At 39.2% G+C, this 25963-nt stretch overlaps 1 protein-coding gene across 3 annotated transcripts in view; it reads right to left on the bottom strand.

Annotated features, from left to right (window-relative positions):
- Positions 1 to 25963, bottom strand: part of nexmifb (neurite extension and migration factor b) — an 82531-nt gene that overhangs the window by 39814 nt on the left and 16754 nt on the right. The gene's annotated exons all lie outside the window — the stretch shown is intronic.

The raw sequence follows: 25963 nt of genomic DNA, 5'->3' as shown, positions 1-25963 counted from the left end.
GGTTAAAGCATGATGAAAGGAATGGAATCCAGCACAGCTCCCTGTCTGTGGATAATCAAACAACCCTGGCGCTAAAAGCATGGCATTCAGATTCAATTGTGAAAGCCACTGCCGTCTGAAGAAAGAAAGAGAGGGAAAAATACATTCCTGTTGTTTTGAACCCAGTGGGGGCTTAAAAGATGTGTTTTGTAATGCCTCCCATTAGAAATAGACACACGAACCTTGAAGCTGGAAGCAGAGTTTACAGTAACACATGCAACAGTGATTGCAGCAAATGGCAACTGATTGAAAATGTATTGAAAGCAATAAGGATTTATTGAAGTGCGGGGCAGCAGCGGGATCTTATGAAATCCTCAAGCTGGAGCATGACAGCCGCATATTATCCTTAAGGGAGCAGCGGTACACATCAACCAGGAGATGATGACAATGCATCACTTGGACTGTCAATGCACAATATCATCTTGGAGCCGCAAGCAGATCAGCCTGTCAGGGACAAGATAAAAGCTGGGAGAAGTAAAAATAAAGAATGAAATGCACTTTAAAGCCATCTCTCTATTTATTTAACATAAAACCATCAATTCACATGAAAGAACCTCTCGCGGTCCCTGACACAGCAGGCGCTCCGAGACGCGATGGCAGTAGGGGGAACGTACAAATGAACGCATCCTTACAGCATGTATGGAGCGGTGCTGGGAGCGGGGAGGGCGTGGCAAACGTCACGGCGTCACAGAGCCAAAGGCTGATGAAAGCCGGAGTCGGCTTGAAAGCGCCGACACATGACACACCTCATAACTGCTCGCCGTCCGGGACAGGATGGCATTCGTGTAGCCCTCTGCTTCATGTATATTTAAACACTCACAGATCCAGTTCGGGTTTCAGCTGAAGAGAGGTTTTACCTTCTCCAACCCTAGTGCAAGCAAATGTCCACGAAAGAATCGTAGACTGACCCCCTGAAACGGCAAAGATTCCCTTTACGCATTTTCTTTTAATGATTCAAATAAGCAGAGAAAGTGAGCAGGCTGTAGTGTTCCTGACACATTAAGGCAGCATGATCTCACACATGGTTTGTCTTCAAGGCCCTTCATGTGTTTGTGTATGGGAGCCAACGTGAGAAAGCGCGTGGGTGTGTTTGCCTGACTATATCTTTGTGTAAAAAATAAAAAAAAGGAAGGGGGGGAGCAAGTGACACGATCAAGAGAGAGTATGATGAGAGAGAAAGGCTGAGATGGATGTATATAAAAAAGAAACATAGTGGAAGATGGCAGCAGTGGGGGCCTTTGTGAGCCCAGGGGGTAGGTAAGATTACAGATGTATACACAACGTTGTGGCCAACGGCTGAATAACAGAGAGTTGCTGCTTCTGCAGAGCTGCCCGCTGCAGCTCACTCTGTGCCTCGTTCTGCTCAACGCCCAGGACAGCCATTCAGAGACGCGCCCCATGCAGACTCTTATATCCCAAACAACAGAGTTCGCCTAACAGAGAGGCACTGTTATTGATGAAGCCCTTAGAAAAACAGCCGGAGAAGAGGACCTCCAGAGGCCACACATTTTATTTTTATTTTTTTTTTATCATTGGGACATTACTCGTGTTCACTCCCAGACAATCCCTTTAAGAGCGATTCCACCTTTTCTCTTGATGTTTTAATGCGTTTAGTTTTCTTTTATCAACATCATGCTTATTTCAATTACTGAACGCTCATCCCAACAAGATGATGCTCTCATTTTAAAGCAGGAGACTTTGATAAGGATGTGCTTGTGGTCAAAATCAGATGCTGATCAGTCACCAGCCAGTTAGAAAGGAAAAAATAATAATAATCAGATTTTTTTTCAAGAAAACTCAAAGTTAAAAGAAGAAAAGAAGACGCAAGAAGAAAACAGAGAACCGTATCAGGCTGTAATGTTTTGCTTTTTGAGTTTTCTTTAGCCCACTTCAAGTAGTCAGGTTTGATTTAAGTGAGTACTTGTGGCAGTAATAAGGATGGATGTGGTGAAACTGAGCCAAACGATGTGGTTAGTTCATGATTTATCAAGAGATCCAATATTGTTTTGAAGCATTTTTGAAAATTACATTTTATACTCTGGTTTTATTGTTAGATATCATAATTTCTTTAATGATCTGAAATGTATGTAGACTAAAAATAAAAACAAAAAAAAAACTAGAGACATGTAAGGGGAGTCAAAAGTGCATTTTTACAACATAATATTCAGGATTAATAGCAAAATAAGAAAAAAAACTTTATTGCTTTTCTCATGGAGATTAAAACTAGAGGGAAATTTTTGCTTTCTGAGTAGAAAATTCTGACATAAAATGACGAGTTAAAGACGTCTCCTTGTGAAAGGTTGATGCTCGGAGCCAGAAAACAAAACTCTGATGTAATCAATTAGTTTAACTTAAAGTAATCACGAAGTCATCAAACAGAGGAGGGCAGGTGTTCCCAATCAAGGCAATCAGCTGAAGGACGGAGCAGGAAAAACCTGAGAAAAAAGTTCTACATATAGAGGAAAATCAGCAACAAGAACAAAAGAAGACGAAAAAGGAAGAAAGATAGGTTTAAAATTAGATCAGTTTATCTTTGCCCTGATCTAAATGTTTGCCGTTTTCCAAATTAAGCAATTTTCCCACTTGGAGCTACTTGTTTTACTGGTGAGTAAAAGTGATCTTTTAACCTTTTCTCTGTAAAATAACAAATAATTGCTTCAGCGTAGAGACTGTAGCTGTAAATTTTAATCGCAATACTTCTGAGCTTTACAGCATGTCAGTGCAATTAAAGATGAAGCCCAGGAAACACGGATTCTTGTCCAGACTTTCTGTGTGGAGGCAGGAAAAAAAAAATCCATCCAACACAAAATGTGATATAAAGAAAAGCCTAATTGCAGTTGGCCTGAAAGCAACAGCTGACTATAGCAGTCGCATCTGGAATGACAGCGTTGCAAATCAATGTAGAAAGCGACAACTCAGACTGCTTATGTTGAAGTATAAAGTAACACGTAAAGTTGCTTCCCCCGCTGGCGTAACATTTCTGTTCGGCGGCACAACGCTGGAGAAGGTGTTTGGTGCATTTCATTCGAATTTTTCGGCACACTAATCTCTTCTAGGGAATCACTCATCAGGTTTATGCTAGGAGAAATGTCAAATTTTAATTAGCTGATGGCAGGCTGAGGCACAGTCTGCGGCGATCAGGTGGCATCGGGAGTAAAAAACCAAAAACAAATCTGTCCACTCTTCTGAAGACCTGGTTGAAGAACTTAAGCAACACGTTTGGCAAATAACAAGCAGTTTTGGAGGTATCTCAAGAAGCGACACCTTTTCTTTAAAAGACATGATGTGAGCCTGTCTTAGATGAAAGGGTTACTGTTTTTGGAGTTTATCTGATGAGTTTTTAATAAATCATTTCACAATTTATGCCAGTTGATACAATAATGTGCTTCTTTTTACATATCTGGTTGACATGAATAGGCCTCAGATATAAATAAGTGGCAGCTGTGAAAGAGTGAAAATATTGGGTCTATGAGATATGAGAAACGTACTTCTATTTAAGTTCACAAAATGGATTCGTGACCCAGACTGACCTCACTTTCTGCCCCTTATCATGAATATTAAACACTGTACTAATAATAATATCACCCTAAAGTTTCCCACACCTCTGAGGCTTTGCAAACCCTAACCATAGCCACTTTTATACAACATTCAAACGTTAAGAGAAAATCAATTCATTCTAAAATCTCACCAAAAGAATGTGAGCGTAATAAAGTTGGTAGAAAGAGGATCATTTCACCAGCCTCCAACAAAGCTTCCACATGTCAAACTTGGTTGGTACGTTATCCGTTTTGCCCTCGCTATTCCAATTAAATTTTTCACAGCCGCGTCCGAGTATCAACCTGTGCAACTGGAGCGGCACACGTGCAGCAAATGAAGAGCGGCGGTGAGGGACGCCGGCAGTTTTAAAGAGGTCAAACGCAGGTGGGTCCTGCGTTCCCTGTCTTGTGTAACACACCCTGGTCTGTGTGTGAAAACTGAGGAGCGACCGGCACAAATTCCCTTCCCTCCCTGTTACTCGTTTGAAGTCGCAGCTTTCACCAGCAGCTTGCTTCTTAAACCTTGAGGCCAAAGCTGCTGCCGCCACATTGAATTTAAGCTTTTATTTGGAGCCGGCAACTGAAAAGGCTTCTTGTCTGTTTTTTTTTTTCTTTCTTTTTCACAACAAGGTGATAAATAGAAAATTAAGCTACAAAATATACATACAGTCACAAGCAGTGCTTGCCAAAGTAATACCAGCTTAAGAAGAGAAATAACTTATCGGTGACAAATTAATTATCTGTTATTAGTTGGTCAGATTGAAATGATTACTGGTTTTGTTGAATATTATGATATAATTCATATCCATCTATTGTTTTCTGCATGTTTGGCATAGTTGGAATGTAAATCATGGGCTTCCCTTTATGGCTGTGTTGTCTGCTCCCCTCTCCTCTCAACACAGACAAAATAGACCAGACAGCCAAAGCGGGAAAAAGAAAAAAAACACCCAACATTTTTCCAAAAAGTAAATAAATAGCTTGAAGTTTAGCAAAAGGTTCAGGGCCACCAAATTACAAGAAACAGGAGAAACATTTTCCGCCCCATTTGTCAGCACGCGGTTGATTGTAAGCACAAGAACACAAAAAAACCCTCAGAAACACAGACAAGAGGCTAGCTAGCCGCAGCTAGTCACGTCTGCTAACTCTAACATCGAAATGAATCAGAAGAAGCGAGAGTTGTCGGTGCTTTTCGCTTTGTGTCAGGAGCCAGATATTCCTTTAGGGAAAAAAATGAAACAAATTTTGCTCATTGTTGGTAAAGCAATGAAAGTGGTGCAGCAGGGAGAGAAGTTCAATTTGGAAAATATATTTTTTAGTGCTGGTGGCTGTTAATAATGGAAAGTCAAATAAAACAAAAAACCTTTTTCTGAAAGGTGACATATTTGTTAGGCTAAATCTGATATTAAATTTTTTTAAAAATCCCACAAAATATGGAACATTGTCTGTGATTTTGTTATTGAGGCATTTAAAAAAATATATTGCAATATCATTTTTTGGCTATATTTTCTGGTCCTCTCCTCCAGCAGCCTCCAGCCACCTAATAACAAATGCAAACCACGTTCATTTTTATTGCAATGATAGCAGTCTTCAGGATTCATAACTTCTTGCAAATGTCACAGTAAAATCTAGAGGAAAACATAACACTCTGAGAATTAAAAAATATGTTTAGTAGCTGATTTAAACAGCTTACAGGCTTACAGGTGTCAATGTGCTCAACTAGCCTACATGAAATTAGAAGCTGAAGATGATATAATATTTCGTGTTGATACTGCACGAAAAATTGTTCAGTGCATTCCCACAATCCTCAACCAATCCATCACTGAAAGCAAGAATTGATTTCTGTTTGCAGCAATTCCTGCTGCTGATATACAGATTTTACTTATATGTCTATTCTTATTTTTTATTTTTTGTAGACATAGGCTTTGCTCAGTTCCGTTTAAAGAATTGTCTTTGTAAAATACATTAATTTATGACAAATGTAATGATTCAGCGACCAATATATTGGATCACATGTTATTGTTTGGTTGCAATGCTTACAGTTCCCAGAGGGAGATTAAAATTGTATTGACAGTTTATTATCAAATACATACCAGGAATACTGTGTTGATCCAGTGTTTTATCCCTAACAGCTGCTTCTGCGACCCTTTGGTCACAGAAGTGACCTCAGAAGTGACCTCAGAAGTGACCTCAGAAGCGACCTCAGGCTTATAGTGTCGTCTCTGCTCACAAAAACAGCACAGGGCGCGTTTCGCCTCCAGGCTGCAGACTGTAATCTGTCTGTGACATCATTTGATAAAAGGTCGTTTTTAAATGTGTCGCTTTTGCGTGTCTCCATTTCTCAAAAATAATACAAGCATGAATTCAATACAGTTTAATAAACATACAGCAGTGACTGGATTTCTACATCTTTGTAGCATTGAAAATGTATACTTTGCTCAACTTGGGCTGCTTTCATCTATGATTTAATTGAGTTAGTTCAACAAAATCTGATGCCAACCTAAAATGAAATTATTTTTGAAATATTTTATAAGTGTGTAATTTACGCAGAGATACATTGAGGTAAAGTTGTCTTCTCAAAACAAAACCTTGTGCAGGGTTAATATAATTATTGCAAGATAAATGTGTATTATTTTCTGGATTTTACCATTTGTTTAGACTTTTCTAGCAGTTTGGATGAATCTCTAGACATCTGAGGACAAAAAATGTGTATGGTTGAATCATACCACCTGCATGTTTCACAAATAATGAAAGGAATGTGTTTTAGCACTTCTTTTGGAATTTGGGCAAATACCGTCTATATTGCATGATTATCAATGCTTAAACATATAGAACCTGGACTGGATTATTCTACTTTAAATGCCATTTTACCTCCTATTGAATTTGACTGTAAAATAAGGGGGGGGAAAATTTGGCATAAACGCTTTGTTGACATTTAAACCAGACCCAAATTTTTAACACGTGTATTTAAGGACACTGAAGAAAAATCTATAAACATCATATTTTTATTTTTCTGAAATTCTCAACTCAAGTGATGAAAGATGCTACTACCAGTCCTTACGCACCAGTACGCAGTAAATTGTATCTCTCAGTGTACTGGGACTTTTTCCCAGTGTACAGTGCGCACCAAGACTCTCAGACTGCACTTCCCCATCAATGAGCGTTCCAGCTCTGCCTCAACCAGGCGGCAGACCGCTGGTAATTTGATGCTCTTGAGGTACAAGTCCTTGAGATTGCAAGGCCTGTTTGCTATCTCTAATCTTTATCTTCCCCTGGTCAAGTCAGAGCTCTGACTGGATCACTCCAAAAAAAAAAAGCATTAGAGTAAGAAAGTAAGAAATTAAAAGTTAAACCTACCTCACTTGATGGTATGAACAGTTTTGATCTTCATGGCAAATTTCTAACAGCAATTAATCAACTTAGTCTAATTTAACTAATAAGTTAAAAATCACTGCAGACTCATGTGCACATATCTGCCAGTATTGTCGTTAAATATAGTAAAAAATGCTCTAATCTTTGTCTCCATTTAATCTCCGTTTCATTTGATAACAAACACACACTCCGTCTTGCTTGAGAGGTAAAATGTCAAATCTATCTGGCTGGAAATGTGAGAAAACCATTTGCGTCTCGGCATAACTCTTGGTCCAAATCAAGGATAATGCTCTGTTATGACACTAAAACCGTGCATCAGGTTCCACTCAGCACCTCTCCGACCTTGTTAGAGTCTGTTTTTTTTTTTCTTTACAATTACAGCCTAGCATTGAGCTTTTGTCCTGCTCCATGCCATGGTGGCCTTGCTGCCTCCACCCAGCATCTCCTGCTTGAATGACAGCCGATAAAAGCCCTGGGCTTTTGCTGCCGTCACCGCCTCTATGTAATTCCACTGCAGGGAAGTGTGCTTTTAGCTATCAAGCCCACTGTCACAAAAGCACTAAAGACACAGGCACAAACCCTCGCCAAATTGCCCTTAAGCTCCACAGATAGTCCATGTGACGTTTTATTGACAGAGACAATTGTCACCATTCCACCTGTGTGTTATTTACTGTATTCAATCTGTTGCCCCTGCAACCTCTAACCTAAAGCTGGGAGCTGCGTCAACCACAGTCAGATTAATTAGTTTTAAGACTTCAAAAACAAACCAAAAAATAAACAAAAAGAAATGAGAATCAAAGGAATGCTGACAGCACGCCCGTTTCAAGGCAATAATGCACCAAGGCAAAACAAATCCATTTCAAACGTCCCGAAAACCTCGAGTAAAAAACATAAAGAAGCCTCCTTATTAATGCTTGCAAAAGCATGTGCGCATACGTGTGTGTGCGTGTGTGTGTGTGCGTGTGTGTCTGTGTGCGTGTGTGTGTGTGCCAAAGCAAGAGGGAGAGACCTTGAGTGCAATGGGAGGAGTAGATGCTGCAGCATTCAGGGAGGGAAAGCAAAGCTAACTGTGAGTCAGAGTCTTTCTGTCGCTCCTCTCCGGCCCTCACCTCCCTCACCTCCCTCCTTCCACTCTCGCTCTCTCCTTCTCCTCCCTCTCTCAGCACTTAAGCAGCTGCCTCCACTTATGCAGGGCACATTTCAGATGACTGGAGGGAGGGAGGCAGGAGGAAAAAAATGGGAGGAAGGGTACGACGGGGAGGTGGCAGAAGGGGTACCGGCGGGGGGAGGGAAACAAAAGGTTGCATGATGATTGCACAACGACTCAAAAGCTGCTGAAGGGGGACATTCCAGCTGAGGTGAGGATGCTCTCCTCCTCCTCCTCCTGAGCTAAAGAGGCACACAGCTATACATCAAAGAGGAGAAGGTTAACCGCTAGACGGGCTAACCTCTGTAATAGAATTGTTTTTCGATGACCATCAAACAGTGTTTACTACCTATGTGCTTGTGATTAATGGCCGTATACGTGCGGGCCACCACCTACAACACGTCCGCTCTTTATGGGCTCAGAGATGATCACAGGAGTGTAATGACGGTTCGCATGGAAGATTTGTTTCCCTCACGTGTTTTCATATAAAAATGGCCTGATTTCCTGCCCATGAAATATCATAGTCAAAGATCAAACAATCAAATGCCTTATGAATGCAGGCCGCTACTGCAGAGCTTAATGGATGACAAAGAGAAACCCGTATGGCTTGAACAACGTGAGCAAAACCATTTCTTCTCCCCCCCCTCCTCCGCTTTGCATTATTATGAGAAAATGCTCTAAATTGATTTGATTTCTCTGAGAATATATCATTTAAATAGCTGCCAACATGTTTGGATCAGATTGTGCTTCAAGACAATTGAACATTGTAGAAAACATTTTCCTTTGCGTGACATCAGAAGGCCAAGAATTATATTTTTTTCTGCGAATGCCATTGGCTTTTCAAAGGCTTGCGCTGAAGTGAGGAGGCAGCAGAATAAATGAACCAAAAAATAGCACACAATCTACATTATTAAAATTTCAACCATTAGTCCTTTAAAGATATTTATCTGTGCTTTTCATGTTTCACCGATGATCTGAGAGCAGAGAAAGGGAGAAGGAAAATGCAATGACTTATCGGTTTGCTGACATACATCATCCATCACATCCATACATGTCAGGCAAAGTATTTCTTTCTTCATTATAAAATGCAACGGTGTCCCTCCTTTATCTCCAAGCGATTATTAGTCTGAAATTTTAGATTTATAAATTAGACCTGGCTCTCTCTCAAGTCACTACTGTTTCTGACTGAAGCCACAGTTCCACTAAAAACAAAACACTTCAATTCGCTAACAATCTGGCGCTGGATTGTTCTCCATTCATCGGCGTATGTTGCTGTGAAGCTTCAGTCAGCTGTGCAGAATGATGTGTTGTGTCACATCTCACTTACTATGTGGAAAAACTAAACAAATTAACTGCAAACTATAAGACTTGGCTGTAAATTTTGTATCCACGTCTTGCTGTTTCCTCATTTCCTGCTTGTGCCAGTAAATAAAACATTTTAATACACTTGTCCTTACATCTAGCAAATCAGTTTATTTTTCTTCCTACTTAAATATTTTTCAAGGACTGTGGAGATATCCAGTTGTAAAAATACTCAAATCTCACATGAAATAAAATGTGAATAATATATTTTTTAGAAAACCATTTGAAAAAAAGAGAAAGGCTTGATTGCTTTCTTGCCTTTGTATTGAAATAATGTATAAATCACTTCTAACTCTTTTTACATTGGTTATTTTTTGTGAGATGATTAAACCTTATTTCAAGTGTAACATTCATTTGTACTTTACCCACTGCAACATAGAAAAATTGTTTAAGTTCAAAGCAGGTATGAAAAAAGGCTGGTAAGATATGACGAATTTCTGTCATGAAATGCCGAATGAAACATGCAAAATGGCAAATACAAAACATGAATAGCAGTTGTAGGAAAAAAAAACAGGTTACTGTTGTCGAAGCATATGAGCAAGGCTGCATTATTTTGTGAAAACATGATAATGTTTAATAATAATTTTGAGTGATCGAGCTTTTCCACATTAATCCCTCCATTTCACATCAAAACGATGTTCTCACCATTCAACTGGAAAAAGATATCGTATTGAACCTGTATTGGTGAACCAAACATTGCATGCACACAGTTATTTGTGACTGCAGTTTTGCAGTGTGGTTGCCATTTGTTATATTGAGCAGATCCCCACATAAGCTAGCTAAATAACTAGCAAACATTAACTTCTCAGGCTTCCAACAATGATTTTAAAAAGGCTGAACAGAAAAGACGCGATCTGCCCGAAAATAATATTTACTTTCAGACGATGGATACATTGGAATTAATTTTGTTATTTTGCCTTCGTTACCAATGCATTTTTTTCAGGTTTTAAACGTGTTGTACTTCTATGAAAGTGTCTCTGATTCTACAGTGTCTCTCCTCTAGACTTCAGTCTTGATCAGAACAATATCTATAGCTCACACATGATAAAATCACTGTCACCTGTGTTATTTTTACCTACTTTAGTGCATCTGCGGATCAAAATTAAAATACTTAAATATTGACAGCATAAATAGAATCCCCATAGCCACGACTGTAATCATTACAGATAATTTTGCAACATTACATCAGTGGTAGTTGTTGCTTTTCTTTTGAAATAAAAATGATTGAATTTGCATCTTTTTTATACTTTGTTGTATATTTTTGCGGTGACACCGTTGCACCCCGAGTCCTCTTATCATATTATCATAATCTCATGTTTGCTTGATGATATCCATCGTACAGTCAATACGCCACGTTTACCGTCAGGTTGTGAAACTCTGCGAGTCAAACCTTTCGTTTGTTGCATTCAATCAGCCTGAGATAACAAGAGTGCAGTTGGATCATCACAGTCTCAGTGTGTGACGGGTTAGTCACTGCATTGGCTGCTAATTTTATTTATGATGGGACTTCTGCCATATAAAAAGCCACATGCAGACTTGCTGAGGTAAAAATCTTCATTTGATTACTTCAAACTTTCCTGCATGAGCTTCTCCACTTGGAGTTGAATTAGCGAGCGTTCATCTTCATCGTGTTAAAAGTTGTGAGGAGGTTGGAGCCGATCCCAGATTTCACACGGCGAAATGCGGGGTTGCTCCCTGGACAGACTGCCAGTTCAGCGCGGGGCCAACACAAGAGACAAACAACGATTCACACTCACACCTCGGTCAATTTAGAAAGCCCAATTAACCTAATATACATGCTTTTTGGCTGTGGGAGGAAGCCGGAGGCCCACGCATGCCTTAAGCAGAAAACAAAATCCACAGAGGAAGCCAAGATTCTTGCTGTGAGTCAACAGTGGTAACCATCACAACACCATGCTGCCCAAGTCAGGGAACAATCATGGTCAAAGCAGGGAGGACACTGTCAGTAGAGGCATATGCTATTTCAGGACACTCACTAAAACTTTCTTACTCTGACTCTGTTTTCATTGTGTTTCAGAAAATCTGATTGTCGGATCTGTTTGACAATGCCAAATCACCGAAGGCTGTTTGATAAGACTGCAGTGCGTAGCGAGAGATTCATATGTGAAAGAAAGAAACAGAAACAAAAACAAGCGGAGACTACAAAACAGCCACCATTTTCAAAAAACGATAGGCTTTTTTTTAAGGGTGCATTAATTTGCCCTCCAGCCACGAAAATACAGCCGAATTTAAAAAATAAAAAATCATAACAGCCAGAAAAAAAAACCCTCTTCATCATCATCACCTCAAATTTCAGTTTAAGTGGAGATTTATCTGATTTCCACATTTTGTTGTCACTACCAAAGTGTGCCACCTGAATAAGACCAAATCTGCATCAACCATCAAGCAACAACACCAGGACTGAACCACAACCAGCAGGGAGACTTACAATAAACCAGTCAACCTTACCAAGAGTAAGTAAAAGTCAAGTATACAGTCATGTTTGTTTGTGTTTATTTTGATGATTATAGTTTAAGGCTAGTAACAACACACATTTAGAAAAAGACAGGCAAGCAGTAGCTATAACTGCAGTCTTGAGAGGATTGTCAAACAATTCACATTCAGGAATTTGAAGGATAAAAGGTGTGAACAGCAGCCTGGTCAGAGCAGCACAGACACATCCAGAACATGGACTTCATTCCTTGTGTCTCTCTTTTGCTAAAGAGAAAAAGGACTTGAGTCTTGATTAGTGGTTAAAAGTTGTGTTTTGTTTTATTTTCCAGCAGACGTTTAACACTTACCACGAACAATGATCAGCAGCAGTAATTCGTTCAGAGAGCCCTGACCTAGCATTGAGCACATACTCTGCAAGACGTGAATATAGCTTTTCACTCAGACATTACATAGATAACGCCAATATTTTCTTAGAAACTAAAATTTCCACTTTTCGAATTGAATTACTGTCAAGGGTATTTGAATTTCCTGACGTGCGTCTGCATTGTAAGCTTGAGGCGACGTGCCAATTCTTCAAAATGTTTTCCTCACATTTACAATAAAGCTATAAAGTGACCTCAGCGCAAACGCAGGAAGCGAAAGTTTGCCCCGAAGCTCGAAAATGTTTTCATTGTGCAGACGGTGGAAAATTAAAGATGACTAACACTGACTCTAAAAGCCACCAGCGATGAGGTCATCCCCCATCTACCACTGTGTTGACAGCATAGGAGGATTCAGCACTGAGGCTGGACCTCATAACAACTGCTGTCTCTTCATCTCTCTCTGGTCTGAAGTGAGCTGCACAAAGTGTCTCTGCTTGTGTCGTCTCAGGAACTGCAAGTTGTGCCTTACAGAATGTATGTGTCCTAAAACTAAGCCAACGACAGGTTGCATTCAAATGATTATGACTACTGGTTAAAAAAAGCTACTTTCAAGCATATTTACAATGTAAAATTATGCTCTCCCTACAATGAGGGCATAAACCTCATGAAATGTGTCATATATTGTTCTTAACTAGATTTTTTGGGATTTTGGGACGAATTCAGAAAGATTTAAAAGCTGCTAAATATGCAAAATCCTTGGTTTGTTCTTCCTTCTAATTCTGACACAAAATTAATCATCTTCCCAGAAAACCTCTACCAGGCAAACGCATTTAAGGAAGTGCTCGTTCATATTTACGTATATTTGTGTAAAATCTCCAAATGATTTTGGATTCTTAAAGTCAAGAGCCCATACGGGTTACAAAGAAAAGAAATACCCTCAGAACTGGTGATAGTTATGATATATGAAAGAAAACAAAAAGGTAAAAAATCAGGCCTAAAAGCAAGATGTAGTGTTAGCGCTTCCAAAAAAACAAAAAAAAAACATCAAAGTGAGTCCGGGGTGTGATGAATTGTAGAACGTCTCATCCAGGGCCATTTCCACACACCTTCAAACACCCCCAATAACACACACTTGAATTGTTTTTCTGAAAATTTACACTTACATGACAACAATTAGCATCCTTTGATTCCACCCCTTTGACACCTTATGCTGCTTTTCTGACTTTGGAAGATAAAAAGCTCCTCTCAGACCACAGGAGCTCCGCTTTCCTGCATTTCATCAGATACCAGAAGAGATTAGCGCTGAAGCATGCAGCATGCTGCAAGCCCAGATGTTTTTTTTTTTTTTAAAAAGCAACCTATTGCATGCAAAAAAAAATCAGGCCAGAAAGAAGACCACTATCACTAAAATCTTCAGGATGCAAAAGCCATTTCTTTTTCAAAAGGTTCAGCATTTCAAGACAACTGTGACAGTTGAGTTTTAAGTTGAGCTTGAGGATCTCAAACCAGTAGAAAACAAAACTAATACTGTTTTTCTATATTTGAGTAGTTCAGACTGCTCTTCAGCTCAGTAAACCTGGTGAAAGTTCACCTTATTCCTCTGTTTGCTGGAGGATTCAGCAGAAAGGAAGCAGAGAAAATACAGAAGTTCACTCGTTCCACAATGTATTTAAAAGAATAACATTTATGCAGCACTTCAGATTAAACACACAGAGACAAAATCGACTTGATCTCGTCACTACTCGAACACTCCAGTATATTTTGAAGCAGCAAATTGCTTCTGCAGTTGTTGCTCCTCTACAAATAGGAACAATCTTGTATATTTTTAACCTTGAGTCCTTAATCAGTGTGTTTCAGCCAGCAATGCAGCTTCTGCTAATTGCAGTAGAAAGAGGAGAGGAATATTCTTTAATGTTCCCCGGTGAGAAAATTCAAACATATGAGCACTTCATTTTTTGCTACCAGCTGAGAAATCCAGAAGGTAAAATGCAGTCATGTTTCACTTTTGGATGCCAGGCGGCATTCAGCTCTGTGCTCTGTGTCCGTAAAAGGTCTTCATGGAAACCTGATGCATGAGGTATTGAACGTGACAGACGCTAAAAGTAGATGTAAACTTACACGTTTTTATTACTTAAAGATCCACAATCAAGCAAAAGCTCCGCAGAGAATAAAACTACAGTGCAAGGTGTGTGCAGCACTTGATGCCAGAGGAAATGTGCAATACGTTGGCTCATCACCAGACAACAGGAGTTATTGATTGACAGCGCACAGAAAACGGAGTCAGGGAGGAATGAACCACTTCTGCTCTCAGCAGCTTTTTGAAGCCACCTGTCAGTGAGATGGAAACTTTAAAACTAACGCATCAGGAAGTTTAAGCTGCAGGAAGCGGTTGAAAATTGAACATCTGATTGAAAAGCTCAGATCAGATTCTATAAAATATTTCTTCCCCCAGACACTTGAGCTTAATGGTAAGCATTAAACTCTGAAGTAGCACAAGAAGTTGGAATAGACAAAAAAAATATTTTTTATTTTTTTTTAATTCCTACTGGAATACAATGTTTTCATTTAAAGCAAAAAAGTTTTGCTTTAAAATTAGAAATGTCTTCAATGTACAACGTTAGTCACCAAAACTGATTCAAAATCTCATCACCTTACTTTTACATAAAAGTTACAATATTTTTCATCGATTTATCTATTTATCTTTTTTTTATACACAGACATAAGCAAAAATATCAAGTAACACTTAGTAAATGTGGCTGATTAATTACAGCTATCTGCTCCAGTCAGCAGCTTCATAAACAAGCCACTTGTAGGATTAAAACAGCTCCTTTGATTTTCCAATCACATTTCTGGCACACGCTTTTTCACACCTATAAATACTACCTAACGAACAAATATACAGTATTTCTCATGGCCATATTTTAACCAGTTTACCGGCAGTGAGCGTGGATATGAAAATTGGGGATAGAGCAATTCAGCCTCTTCTGGGAGGAGTATACCATCACAACCTCATCAAACACGTACATTTATTTAAAAAAAAAAAATTTCAATTAAATGCATCAAAACGGAAAAGAAATATGGACCATGAATATTTTATGCATATTATCTCCATTGCAAATAATTGTATGTCTTTGTTTTTTTTAACTTCTCAGGATTTAACATATCGTTGTGATTTTTATTAACTTCACTATTGAAATTTATTTTAAAATGTCTTCTTTAGGGTTTTTTTACTTTTTTTTTTTTTTTTTTTTTGCAAGGCATGAACCGGTGCTCCAAAGTATACGAGAAAGAAAGGAACATTTTAGATTTTCTACAAAGAGCAAAAACAGAAGATATTTTGACTAAAACTACAGCTGCACAATATATGAAATACAAAATCATAAGCATCACCAGTCAGTGAAATATGACCATACTTGGACCCAATATTTGGAAGGATGTTATATTTCAAGTGCATCCATGTTCTGCGTGCCAGCTGGATGGACTCTACCTACCACTGATGCAAGAGCTCACAGAGGGTGCTGAGGACATCATGAGGATGATTAGAAAAGAGGACAGATCGGCGAATGCGAGTCCTTTTATTCACTTCCTTTATTTAACAAGCTTTGTCACATGATCTCTCTTTTGCAAGGAAGCCGATGTCAAGGCAGCGACGACATAGTTCAAAGATTATAAAAACTCCCGTCCATTCAAAGTCTGTAGTTCCAAGAGCATTGGGGAGGATAGAGGTGACTGGTACCTTGAGAGAAAGAACCCAGTTGGGACTTGAACCCAGAACCTTCTTGCTGAAAGGATACGGTGCTATAAACTACACCAATGTGCAGCATGATGTCACAGTCACTTCTTACTGAAATGGTTCAACCCTATGAGAGAAAACTGCAGACTGACCTTTATATAATTCATTTTTACATTTTACATATTACATTTTTATATTTATTTGAAAATCCAGAACAAAACATGCTCAGGTTTTCATGTGAGGTAAAGAAAAGTTTTCATTTTAAAATGTCCTCTTCTTAATGAGAACTGAAGTTATATTTGAAAGTGTGGAATCGATCATTTCCAGGAATCATACAGTGTGTCCCAGAAAGGTATGAGTAATTTAGATTTTCTATTGAAGGCCAAGACAAACAAACAAACAAACAAAAAAAAAAAACTACTTAAGCCGAGTCTCGACCTGCAACATTTATAGAGTCGCAATCGTTACTTTGATGTCAGTCTGTGCAATATCGTCATTGCAGGACTGCCGGGATGCAATAGGATGTTATATTTAAAACGAAATGCATTTATTTATGCTCTGCTTGCCAACAGTCTATTCGGTCAGCTGGATAGAGTTTGATTGCCCTCGATTTCTACGGCTGATATCAGTGCACCATATGGGCAGGTGTCCAGGGCAGCATAAAAAAAAAAAAAAAAAAAAAGGAGTGGGAGGCCACAAAAGCACCATATCAAAAAATGTACATGTTTATTTTGCCAGCTGTGCCTTGAATACGATTTAAATAACTTTTATGTATGTGCAGTCAAAGGGGGTTTGGTTTCCCAGTTCTGGTGTCAAGTGCCCAAGTGGGGTGAGGCTCAAGTTTTTATGGACCTTTGGCTGAGCTCAACTGGGAAGTCTGGAGAAATTCCATCTTCACAAACTTTTTTGTGGATGACTGGATCAAAATAAAAGTGAGTCTGTGTGTCTGGGATCCGAGGAGGGTGGGGGGGGCCGCAAAGAAGGAGCTTGTTCATTCATACAGCTTCTTGCTGATAACAGAAAGCTTTTATTATTTTTCTCTAGTTTTCTTTTTGAAAATCTTTTACACCTGATTACTTTTAAAGTACAATTATGGAGGTTTTTTTTTTTTTAATTGATTTATTTATTGTCAAATGTTCTCTTCTCGTTAACGTACCAAAGTTATTTCTGTCAATGTTGGATGGATTAACTCCAAGAAAGGAGCTACATGCAGAGTTTGCAGAACTGGTGAAGTATGACTAATGTAGACTTTCTGTAATACACGTATATGTATATATTCAGACCGTTCGAAATTCAGTGTCACATCAGTTTGCTTCCCGGCTTCTCGTTTCGAACTCCGCAAATGTCCTGCTAATTTGTTCGCAGTCTATGAATCCATGAGAAAGACTGATAGCCGCTGAATAAAAGAATATGAAAGTGTCTTACTCACTTTAAGGAAAAACGCAGACATAGTTGTCTGAGGGCATTTTATACAATTTGTGTAATTTTATTAGCATAACCTTATCATCCTTTAGATTATAATCACACGTCTTAGAAGAGGATACAGTTAATGCTTCAGATGTGTCACTGATGTTGTTTTTCTCTCTTCGGCGTTTTATCAGTGTTTTGTCTTCCGAAATGAAGCTGTAAAATGAAGACAGTTTTCATCCACATCACAAAATCCATTCCATTACTCTCACAGCAAAGATTTCCCTTTGTTCTTGGAGGCACAAATTATTTCCCGTAGCTTCAGAAGGCGACTCCTTTACTTGGCTTCAAAACCAAAGGACAGGGGCAGGCGGGGCGGGAGGAGGAGGATGGCAGAGGACAGAAGGAGAAGAAAGGAGATACAGAGAAAGAAAAGGAGAGTGAGGGAATGGGGAAAGGGAGGGCAGAAGGGAGGGGAGGAGAAAACAACGAGACGAGGCAGGAAAATCCAGAGAATGGTGTTAGCCAGAGAAGGAATGTGTGCAAAATGTGTTTGAGGGGAATAATGAGGAAGGCACGGGACAGAACAACAATGCCACTCTGCCCTTAAGTCCATCGGCAAATCTCGATTTTCACCCCCCTCTCTGCCTGCTAATGCGCCGCCTTTCTTTGATATTTGTTTTTCCTTTTAAAGTCACCGACGTTATTAGTTTTTGAAACCCAGCTTACAGGCTTATTGATAGGCTGCACAGAGCGAAAACTAAATGATCCCAGACTCTCTGATGGGAAGGAACACAAATTCTTATGTATTGCTGCCGAAACTGCAGCATGTCTGCAAAACAAACCGCGGCAGGAGGGAGTTTCTGTGTTTTCCTGCATTGAAGCTCTCCATGCTGCAGTTTTCTTTTGGCCACTGTGTGCTCAGTAGCCTTGCTCAATAATAAATGAAAACCCTGAGCTTTCTTATGAAACACTTAATCAGGCAGTGTGGAATCAGTGAAAACAGCAAAAGGAGCACACTGTCACGGCTCCACTGTGTGTCTCTCTGCGTTTTAGTGGGGTGTCGGAGGGAGGGGGGGAGGCTTGGGGGGGTCGACTCTCTCTGATGTGCCACAGCTGAAATTGGCAGGCTATCAGTCGCAACCCTGTAACACAATGTACAGCATTTCTAAACAGTATAAGGAGATATGACAGCCAAGAAGGCAGAGAGACAGATTGAGGGAGGGAGGCAGAGGGAGAAGAGATGGAGATAGAGTGCAAAACAGAGAGTGACAATGAGGGAAAGGCCATTTTTAGAAACTGGATGTGTAAATCTAAATGCTTTCTTCACAACTGGGTCAGAACAGCACTTAATTCTCAACTCAGGGAGTAAGCATTTGTCATTTGACACCCGCAGATTTAACTCTTGGTGAAGCAGGTTACAGTCAAATCCCATTTTCTAGTATTTCCCTGCCCCAACCGTTCTCCTCTGCCTCACCTTTTGGCTTTTCAACTGAACTCAGGGAAGTTGGTGTTTTTATATTCACCTGCACAAAATAGGACATGACATTAAACGAGCCCTTAAAAGAATCCATACTGATGAAACAATATGCTGGGATGACATGGCTATGAGTGAACTTGTAGACTAGCATCAGGCGAAAATAGTTAGGACACTCCATTTATATTTAGATCTTTACTAAAGCAATAGTTTTCATATTTATTTTGAAAAAGAATGTGTGCAATGTGTATTTTTTCATAAAATGTATCTGAACTAAAACCGTCCAACTCATAAAATGCTCAATTCTCAAGTTTACTTTAGTTTTAATTACATTAAGAAGACTGTATGTTAAATGCTCTTCCTATGAACTATAGAATGTGATTTTAATAAAACAATCTGAATAACTTTACATCAGCTACTGCAGAAGGAAAATTCTGAAATCAGACATTAGTATTAAAATATATCAAACTATGAGCAAAACACACTTTAAATCTCCAGTTGTTGCAGCAGTGCAGACTAATGCGTTGTTAATACAAAACATCCCAGTCAGGTATTCTGAAGTCCAATTCAAAAAGGCCTGAAGTACCAGAACAAAGTCAACATCATGTGTAAGCATTTACCTCGAGGAGAACACCACATTACATGGATAATGCATTGTTTCTTAGTAGTGACAAGCTTAAAAAACAGCAGCACACATTGCTAGAGGGAACCGGGATGATAAGTCACTAAGACTGCTAGTATTGTTATGTAAACGTAACCAACTTAAACAATTTTTATTTTTTATTTTTTGCGCTTTTCATGAACTGATGAGACCTTGAGGTCAAACTGTGGTATTCAGTAGAGCTGCACAATTTCATCACAATATTAGAAGTGCAAAATAAATCAGCTGAATGCAACAAGTCAAGAGGGGCTTTTAGATTTCATGTGGTATGCTTTCATGCTCAACATTAAAATGATATACTTTTCCATTTGGAGGAAGTTTTTCTGCCTTTGGTCCCCAGATGTAGATTCTGCCTCAGTAAAATTGTGGTGAAAAGTTGTGATTAAATGCAGGTGAAACTTGACCTGATTGCAAGTGATTTCATAATAGTTATCTCAGGATGACGAACCTTTGGGCTCAACATTATCCTGTTAAAAACCAAGCTTGGAAGGATTTAACAGTGAGACTTTTGAATTTAATACCTGATTAATTGTTCCTATTTGTTAGACTTAGATAAAAAAAAAAAGTCTACTTAGATTAAAAAAGAAAAATCTCTTTTTTTCTTAAAACCAACAGAATCCCAAACAGTTTTACTGCTAACTTAACTTGTAGCAATGGTTTCTGTGCCTCCTTGTTGCTAGCAGATACAATTTTAGTAAAACCTTTTTTTTTTGTCCAGAATTATAAACATAATTTATTTTTATATCATAGCATATGCTCACAATCAATAGATTAGATTAATTGGGCTTAGTCTCTCTGAAATGCCCTGAGAAATGAATACGAAAAGACCAAATGGTAAAATCTATAGGTGTTAAATGGTAGATGCCAATTTCCTGTTTTCTTTCAGGTCTCACCTGTAGAGTCCACTTGTCGTCAATGCAGATTGTTACAATTGCTTTTTAAGGATTATAATGATGGTCGTACAATCCCGAATTGATTTTCACCACAATTATGCATCATAAACAATATCACTGCTGTAAAGTACTGCAATGGATGTCAGCTAATTATATTGGCACTATTCATTCAGACTCTCAATGCAAGTAGTACATTAGGTGACGCTTGTTGCTTAATGCAGCTGAAAATGCTTTAACTTGTATGTCTGCAGTGAAGCGAAAGCTGAAAGCCACGAACACGGTTTAGCCGAGTGTGTTTTCATTGCAGGCTCACCGTCACATTTCCAGACATCACTGCATGTGAGACGTTTTCCTAACATCATGCATTCCTGCGTATAATACGTAAAATGTCACTTGAATAAACTTTCATCAAAATTAAATCATTAATTATCAAAGTTATTGGTGGTGAAATAATGCAGTTTCTTCAACACGGGTAATAGTTTTCAATCTATCGTAAAATTAAAAGATGACATGATCCCTACTTATTCATCAAAACATATTATCTTAAACGTAATCAGACTCTTTTTGAACTTAAAACAAAGTGAACAAATTACACTTTGTTGTTGCATTTAAATACCAATCAAGGGAAAATTGACCCAGTTTAATATCTGGCTGGTTAATTGTCACATCTCTCTTCTTTACTTGAAATTAGGAGGCTGTTGTTTTCAGCTCAGATGGAAAACAGGGCAGATGAAAAACTTCTGTTGACCCGTCAGATCTGCTTCAGTGAAAACTGACCAATTTCAATGCTGCAGGGATACACAAAGACATAAAATACTAACCTGATTTCAGAAATGAAATCATTGATAAATATGAAGCTAATTCATAAAGATTGAAATACGCTCCTGTTAATCTGTAAGAATAAGTCCTTGTGTTGGAAAGATGTGCAATAAGAGCTTAAATTGTAAGCATTAAAACAGGAGTCAAACACCTGTGGTGTCGCCTCAGGTGCTGGACTACCATCCTGAGTCCAAATTGAGGCAAAAAGTTGGCAAAATGTCGGGGAGAAGGAAGCTGGCCCTGCAGACAATTGATAGCTAAGGCCGCCCAGTTGGTAATCAGCTCTATTGATTTGAGCCTGTGTGGGTCTGTAAGAGGCTGGGAGCCAGTGGCTGTGTGCATATGCACGGGGGTATTACCAGCATTTATTCTCTTTGCCTGTGGGACAATGCCGCCTCTGAGTGAGGTGATTAAAAGGCCCAAGCTATTGAGCTCCTCCAATCAATGCCCTCCTGTGCTACTGGACAGAGCAGGAGGCCACTTCCTCGACAACACACACTCACACGCTAACATGGTTTCACCTCCTTCATTTAACTTCCCCCTTCCCCCCAAAAACCTAACCCACCTTCATTAAGTGTGGGGACAAAGGAGGCCAAATCCACCTCGCCTGGCTGTTTGGCTTCCTTGACCACAATGCACTGCACAGAGACTTGCCATTTGCATCGTGCACTCTGGCCAATTAAACAAATCAAATACTGGAGCGAAGAAGGGGGTTCAGAGAGAAAAGTAGGAGCTTTCCATTTAAATGGATAAGGTTAATGAGTTATTTGTATGGTTGACGTATTCCGATGGTTTAAAAGGTTAGGCGCATCTATACAGCTGCCCTTTGCAGTGATCTCCACTGTTTCACGCTCCCTCAAGCAGCGGTAATGAGAGGTCACCGTCCACCAAGAGGGCCGCAGAACCACGCAGCCGTGGGCTGACCACCACACATCCACCGGCATATTACTCTTTCCTCCAAAATAAACAGGCCTTCCAGAGAGGAGCAGGTCATCACAGCCCTTGCTCTAAACCTACCTCTCTGGCTCTCCTTCAATATCCTGACAAGTGGTTTGCTTTCATCACGCCGTGACCAGGGAACAGCCCTCTTGTTTCCCCCAGAAAATCCACTTTCATATTTTCAACAAGGTCAGAGTCATTTTTGTCTCCTAAAGGAGAACCTCCCATTTTCTTTAGATTTCATCTCATTGAATTGGTGTGATTCTCTTTATCCACCGTACTATTGACAGTGTTGCTATATGATTGACGGTCTGTGCAATTTCGGTATAGAGGTTTTGTTTTGGTAGCTAACTATATGTAGTGAGTGGTATTTTTGAAGTGACAGGTTTAGTTAACTCCATTTCCTGTTTTTGATCCTGTTCAACTCTCTGCAAAGCTCCAGTATTTGTCGTGTACCTCACACTGATGATCAGACAAAATGTAACTTTGCAAGATGGGTGTTCAACAAGCACCCAAAGTGAAACAGGAGTAACCCTGTGCTTTATAGCTCAGTTTCCATCAAACTTAATTATCAAGAAACCCAAAACTAGTCCATATAAATTTAAAATAATTTGTCCGTTTTCCCAACATTAACATTGTTTTGGAGAGGCTCAGATGAAAACTGGACTCTCATCAAAAATATGTTGGAAGCGCTAAGGATTAGAGTGATGGCAAGAAGGTTTACAAAATCAAAAGTCTGAGAGCTCGTCGCTAAAAATGAGATTGATATCACTAGTTACAGATCCAAGTCACAGTGTTATTATCAAATAATGCAGTTATGTCCTTTAATGATAAATAACTATGCTACACCTCTGTGGTATTTGACATCTAATCATAGTAAACAACCATGAGCAAGTCTCAAACTTAACCATGTCTTAGGTCCACAAATTTTCAAGTACATGGAGTTCATTGTTTTGTTGATCAATTCTTGTTCTTCCATTTCTGACAGCATGTTCAGCTACAGAGAAACTGTGACTTAAATATGCTCAAATGCACGATTAACTCATTTCAAATCTGACAGATTTTCATGTTAACATTTTTGAAGCAAAGGATGAGAGAACTGGGAAGAGACGGTTTCCTTCAGGATTCAAACTTAGACATAACTTGAAGTCTTTTTACTACATTTAAATTGTGAAGCTGGTTTAAAATCAGAGGATGTTTCTAAAAATTCACATATATTTAATGTTTGAAGTCTGGAACACAAGTCCCACAAGTATGTGAGCATTAACCACACATACTGCAGCACTTCACTTCTGAATGAAATATTACTAGGAATAAAGGATTTACTCCCTCTGTCACTATAAATTACTGTAAATACTATTCATGATGTTAACAAAAAAATACTAGTTAAGGCTAATTCCAATGAATTAAAATGAATGTTTAGCACAAATCTCTAACTAAAACTTAAAAGAAAAGACTAAGTGAACACCCTGTTTTTTCTGGTTCAATCTGCAGGAATAAAGGGTAAAAATCTGGTTCCTGAAATGTTCCTGCTGTGAAAATGCACCTTTGGTGTGATAAATATGGTTCCCTGTGAAGTTTTCACTCTTTTGACTGATTTTGATAGGTTATGATATTGACTGATTTATGACTACGAATATAATCTAATATGACACAGTGATGCCATTTTTCCCCCCAGTATGTCTCACAAAACTCTCAGCTGATCCCCGTTGGCGAACGACCAGTTTTACATAATGGCTCAGTCAGCAAACATTGCTCAAATTTCCATGGTGACCAACCTCTAAGAGCACAAGGACCTGGCAAGAATCCTGGGGAAAAGCCTGTGCTTAATTTGCACCTATTGATTTTGTAATTATTTAATAGGCAGGGAAGTCCAAACAGGGCGTATCAGAGAGAAGCAGGCAGCCTGGGGTGTGTTGCTGTCAGGTGCCAGTGTGAGCAGAAAGCGTCGGTGGGCTCTCCTTAAGAAACAGTATTGGACAAACACAAACAAACAAGGCAGCGGCCACTGTGACTCAGTGCTCTAATGAACCAGCGTATTGACTTGCTGGCTTTCTCTTTCTCTCTGCCTCCATGTCTTTCTCTCACTCACTCAAACACACGCATGCATACACTGCCGCTCTCTCACTGTCTCTCTCTGTCTGCTATGTTTGTATGGATCCCAGCTGCCACTTGGAATACCAATTACTGCAGGACCAGCAGAGGGGCGAGGAGACGGAGAGGAGGAGGGAACGGGGAAGGAAACGAGGGATGTTGGAAACGGACTGGGGAGAAGAAAAGAAAGGAGGGAGAGGGGTGAAGCCAAGCAGGTGATCCTGGATGTTTGTTCTTACTTTAGTTACAAAAAAAAAAAATAGAGCTAAAGGTGATGATGGAGCCAATTTGTTCACCTCAAGCTGGATGTGTATCTGACAACATGAGACTTCAACCTGGAGAAGCTCAGGGCAAAGTTTTGTCCCCCATCCCACTGTGCACAAGCAAAACACTACGTGTGCATTTCATGTCCTCTTAAGAACACAAGGATAAAAATGTTTTATTTTTACAAATAAAAATAAAACAGAGGAAATATACACATCGTCTTTGCTTGTTTGTTTCTCAGAAGCACTTTTCAAAATCTAGGACGACTCCATTAGCCTGAGCTTCTATTTCTTTAAACAAGAGAAAACATGACTTTTAAGTTATTGCTTGACATTTTTAAGGGTTATTCACATGTAAATCAGGCTTTTCATGTCGCCTTTTTCAGCAGTAAACTGATAAGCTTACATATCAGAACAGTTAGCGGTAAAATGTTGCTTTAGCTGAGCTCACAAAACCTCATGATCTCTCAGCTGTGATACAACAGCTTTGATTTTCCAACTTTTTTCACAAAAATCACAAATTTCCAATTGTATTTTATGAGGTAGACAGGCACAAAGCAGTGCATGATGGTAAACTGGAAGAAAAAAAAACTTTTTTGTTTTACATATACTAATGTGAAAGCACAACCTGAGTCAATAGTTTGTATTGATAATACTGCGTTTTCAGCTTCAAGAATTTTGAGGCAAATTGAAATCAAAGATAAAAAAGCTCAAGTTTCATCAGAATGGACAGAGACTGTCTGACATACAAGTCTCACCACAAACTCTCAATTGGATTTAGGTCTGAACTTTGACTAGCCCATGCTAAGGCACATATGCTATGATCATTACCTCTCCATAGTCACTGGCCAGCTGTAAGATAAGGGTTTTCAATCCCGTATTTAGCTCCAGCCATCTTCCAGAAAGTCCCAAATGAAGAAAATCAATGTTGTTTCAGGTGAATATGGAGTTAGTTTTCTGTTACAAATAGCAATGTGTCTGATAAAAAGTTACATTTTAGTGTAATCGGAGCAGAGCATCTTTGGCCAGGTGTAAAACTTGCTGTTGGCAAGAAGACAGAAATGAGGTTTTAGGTTTTTCAAAGACATTTTTCATCTTGTTGACTTTGTTTTTCTTGTTCATAAAGAATCTATAGCTCTTCACCTCCTAAGGTAATCGCCAGATTTTACATGCACCGTATACATCCGGTGCATGTCACAGAATTTTACCATCAACATAAAGACATGGTATTGGAGGCTCAAGAAATGCGAGTGATGCTGCAGCACCTTGCAAGGAGCCAAAAAGTCCCTGCTTGTGAGACACCTAAATCCCAGATGCTGTGACGATCTCACAGCTGACACACAACGGCAAATCAAAGGAGACCTTTTTCATGGTCTGCCAGAAATAGCTGCAGCCCATGCGCAGGGAC

The sequence above is a fragment of the Poeciliopsis prolifica genome, unplaced genomic scaffold, assembly GCF_027474105.1.
Source record: "Poeciliopsis prolifica strain line A6 unplaced genomic scaffold, Auburn_PproV2 SCAFFOLD009, whole genome shotgun sequence".
In the NCBI taxonomy this organism is placed as follows: Eukaryota; Metazoa; Chordata; class Actinopteri; order Cyprinodontiformes; family Poeciliidae; genus Poeciliopsis; species Poeciliopsis prolifica.
Note: the sequence above shows the minus strand (reverse complement) of the source record. Positions and strands in the feature narration are given on the sequence as shown.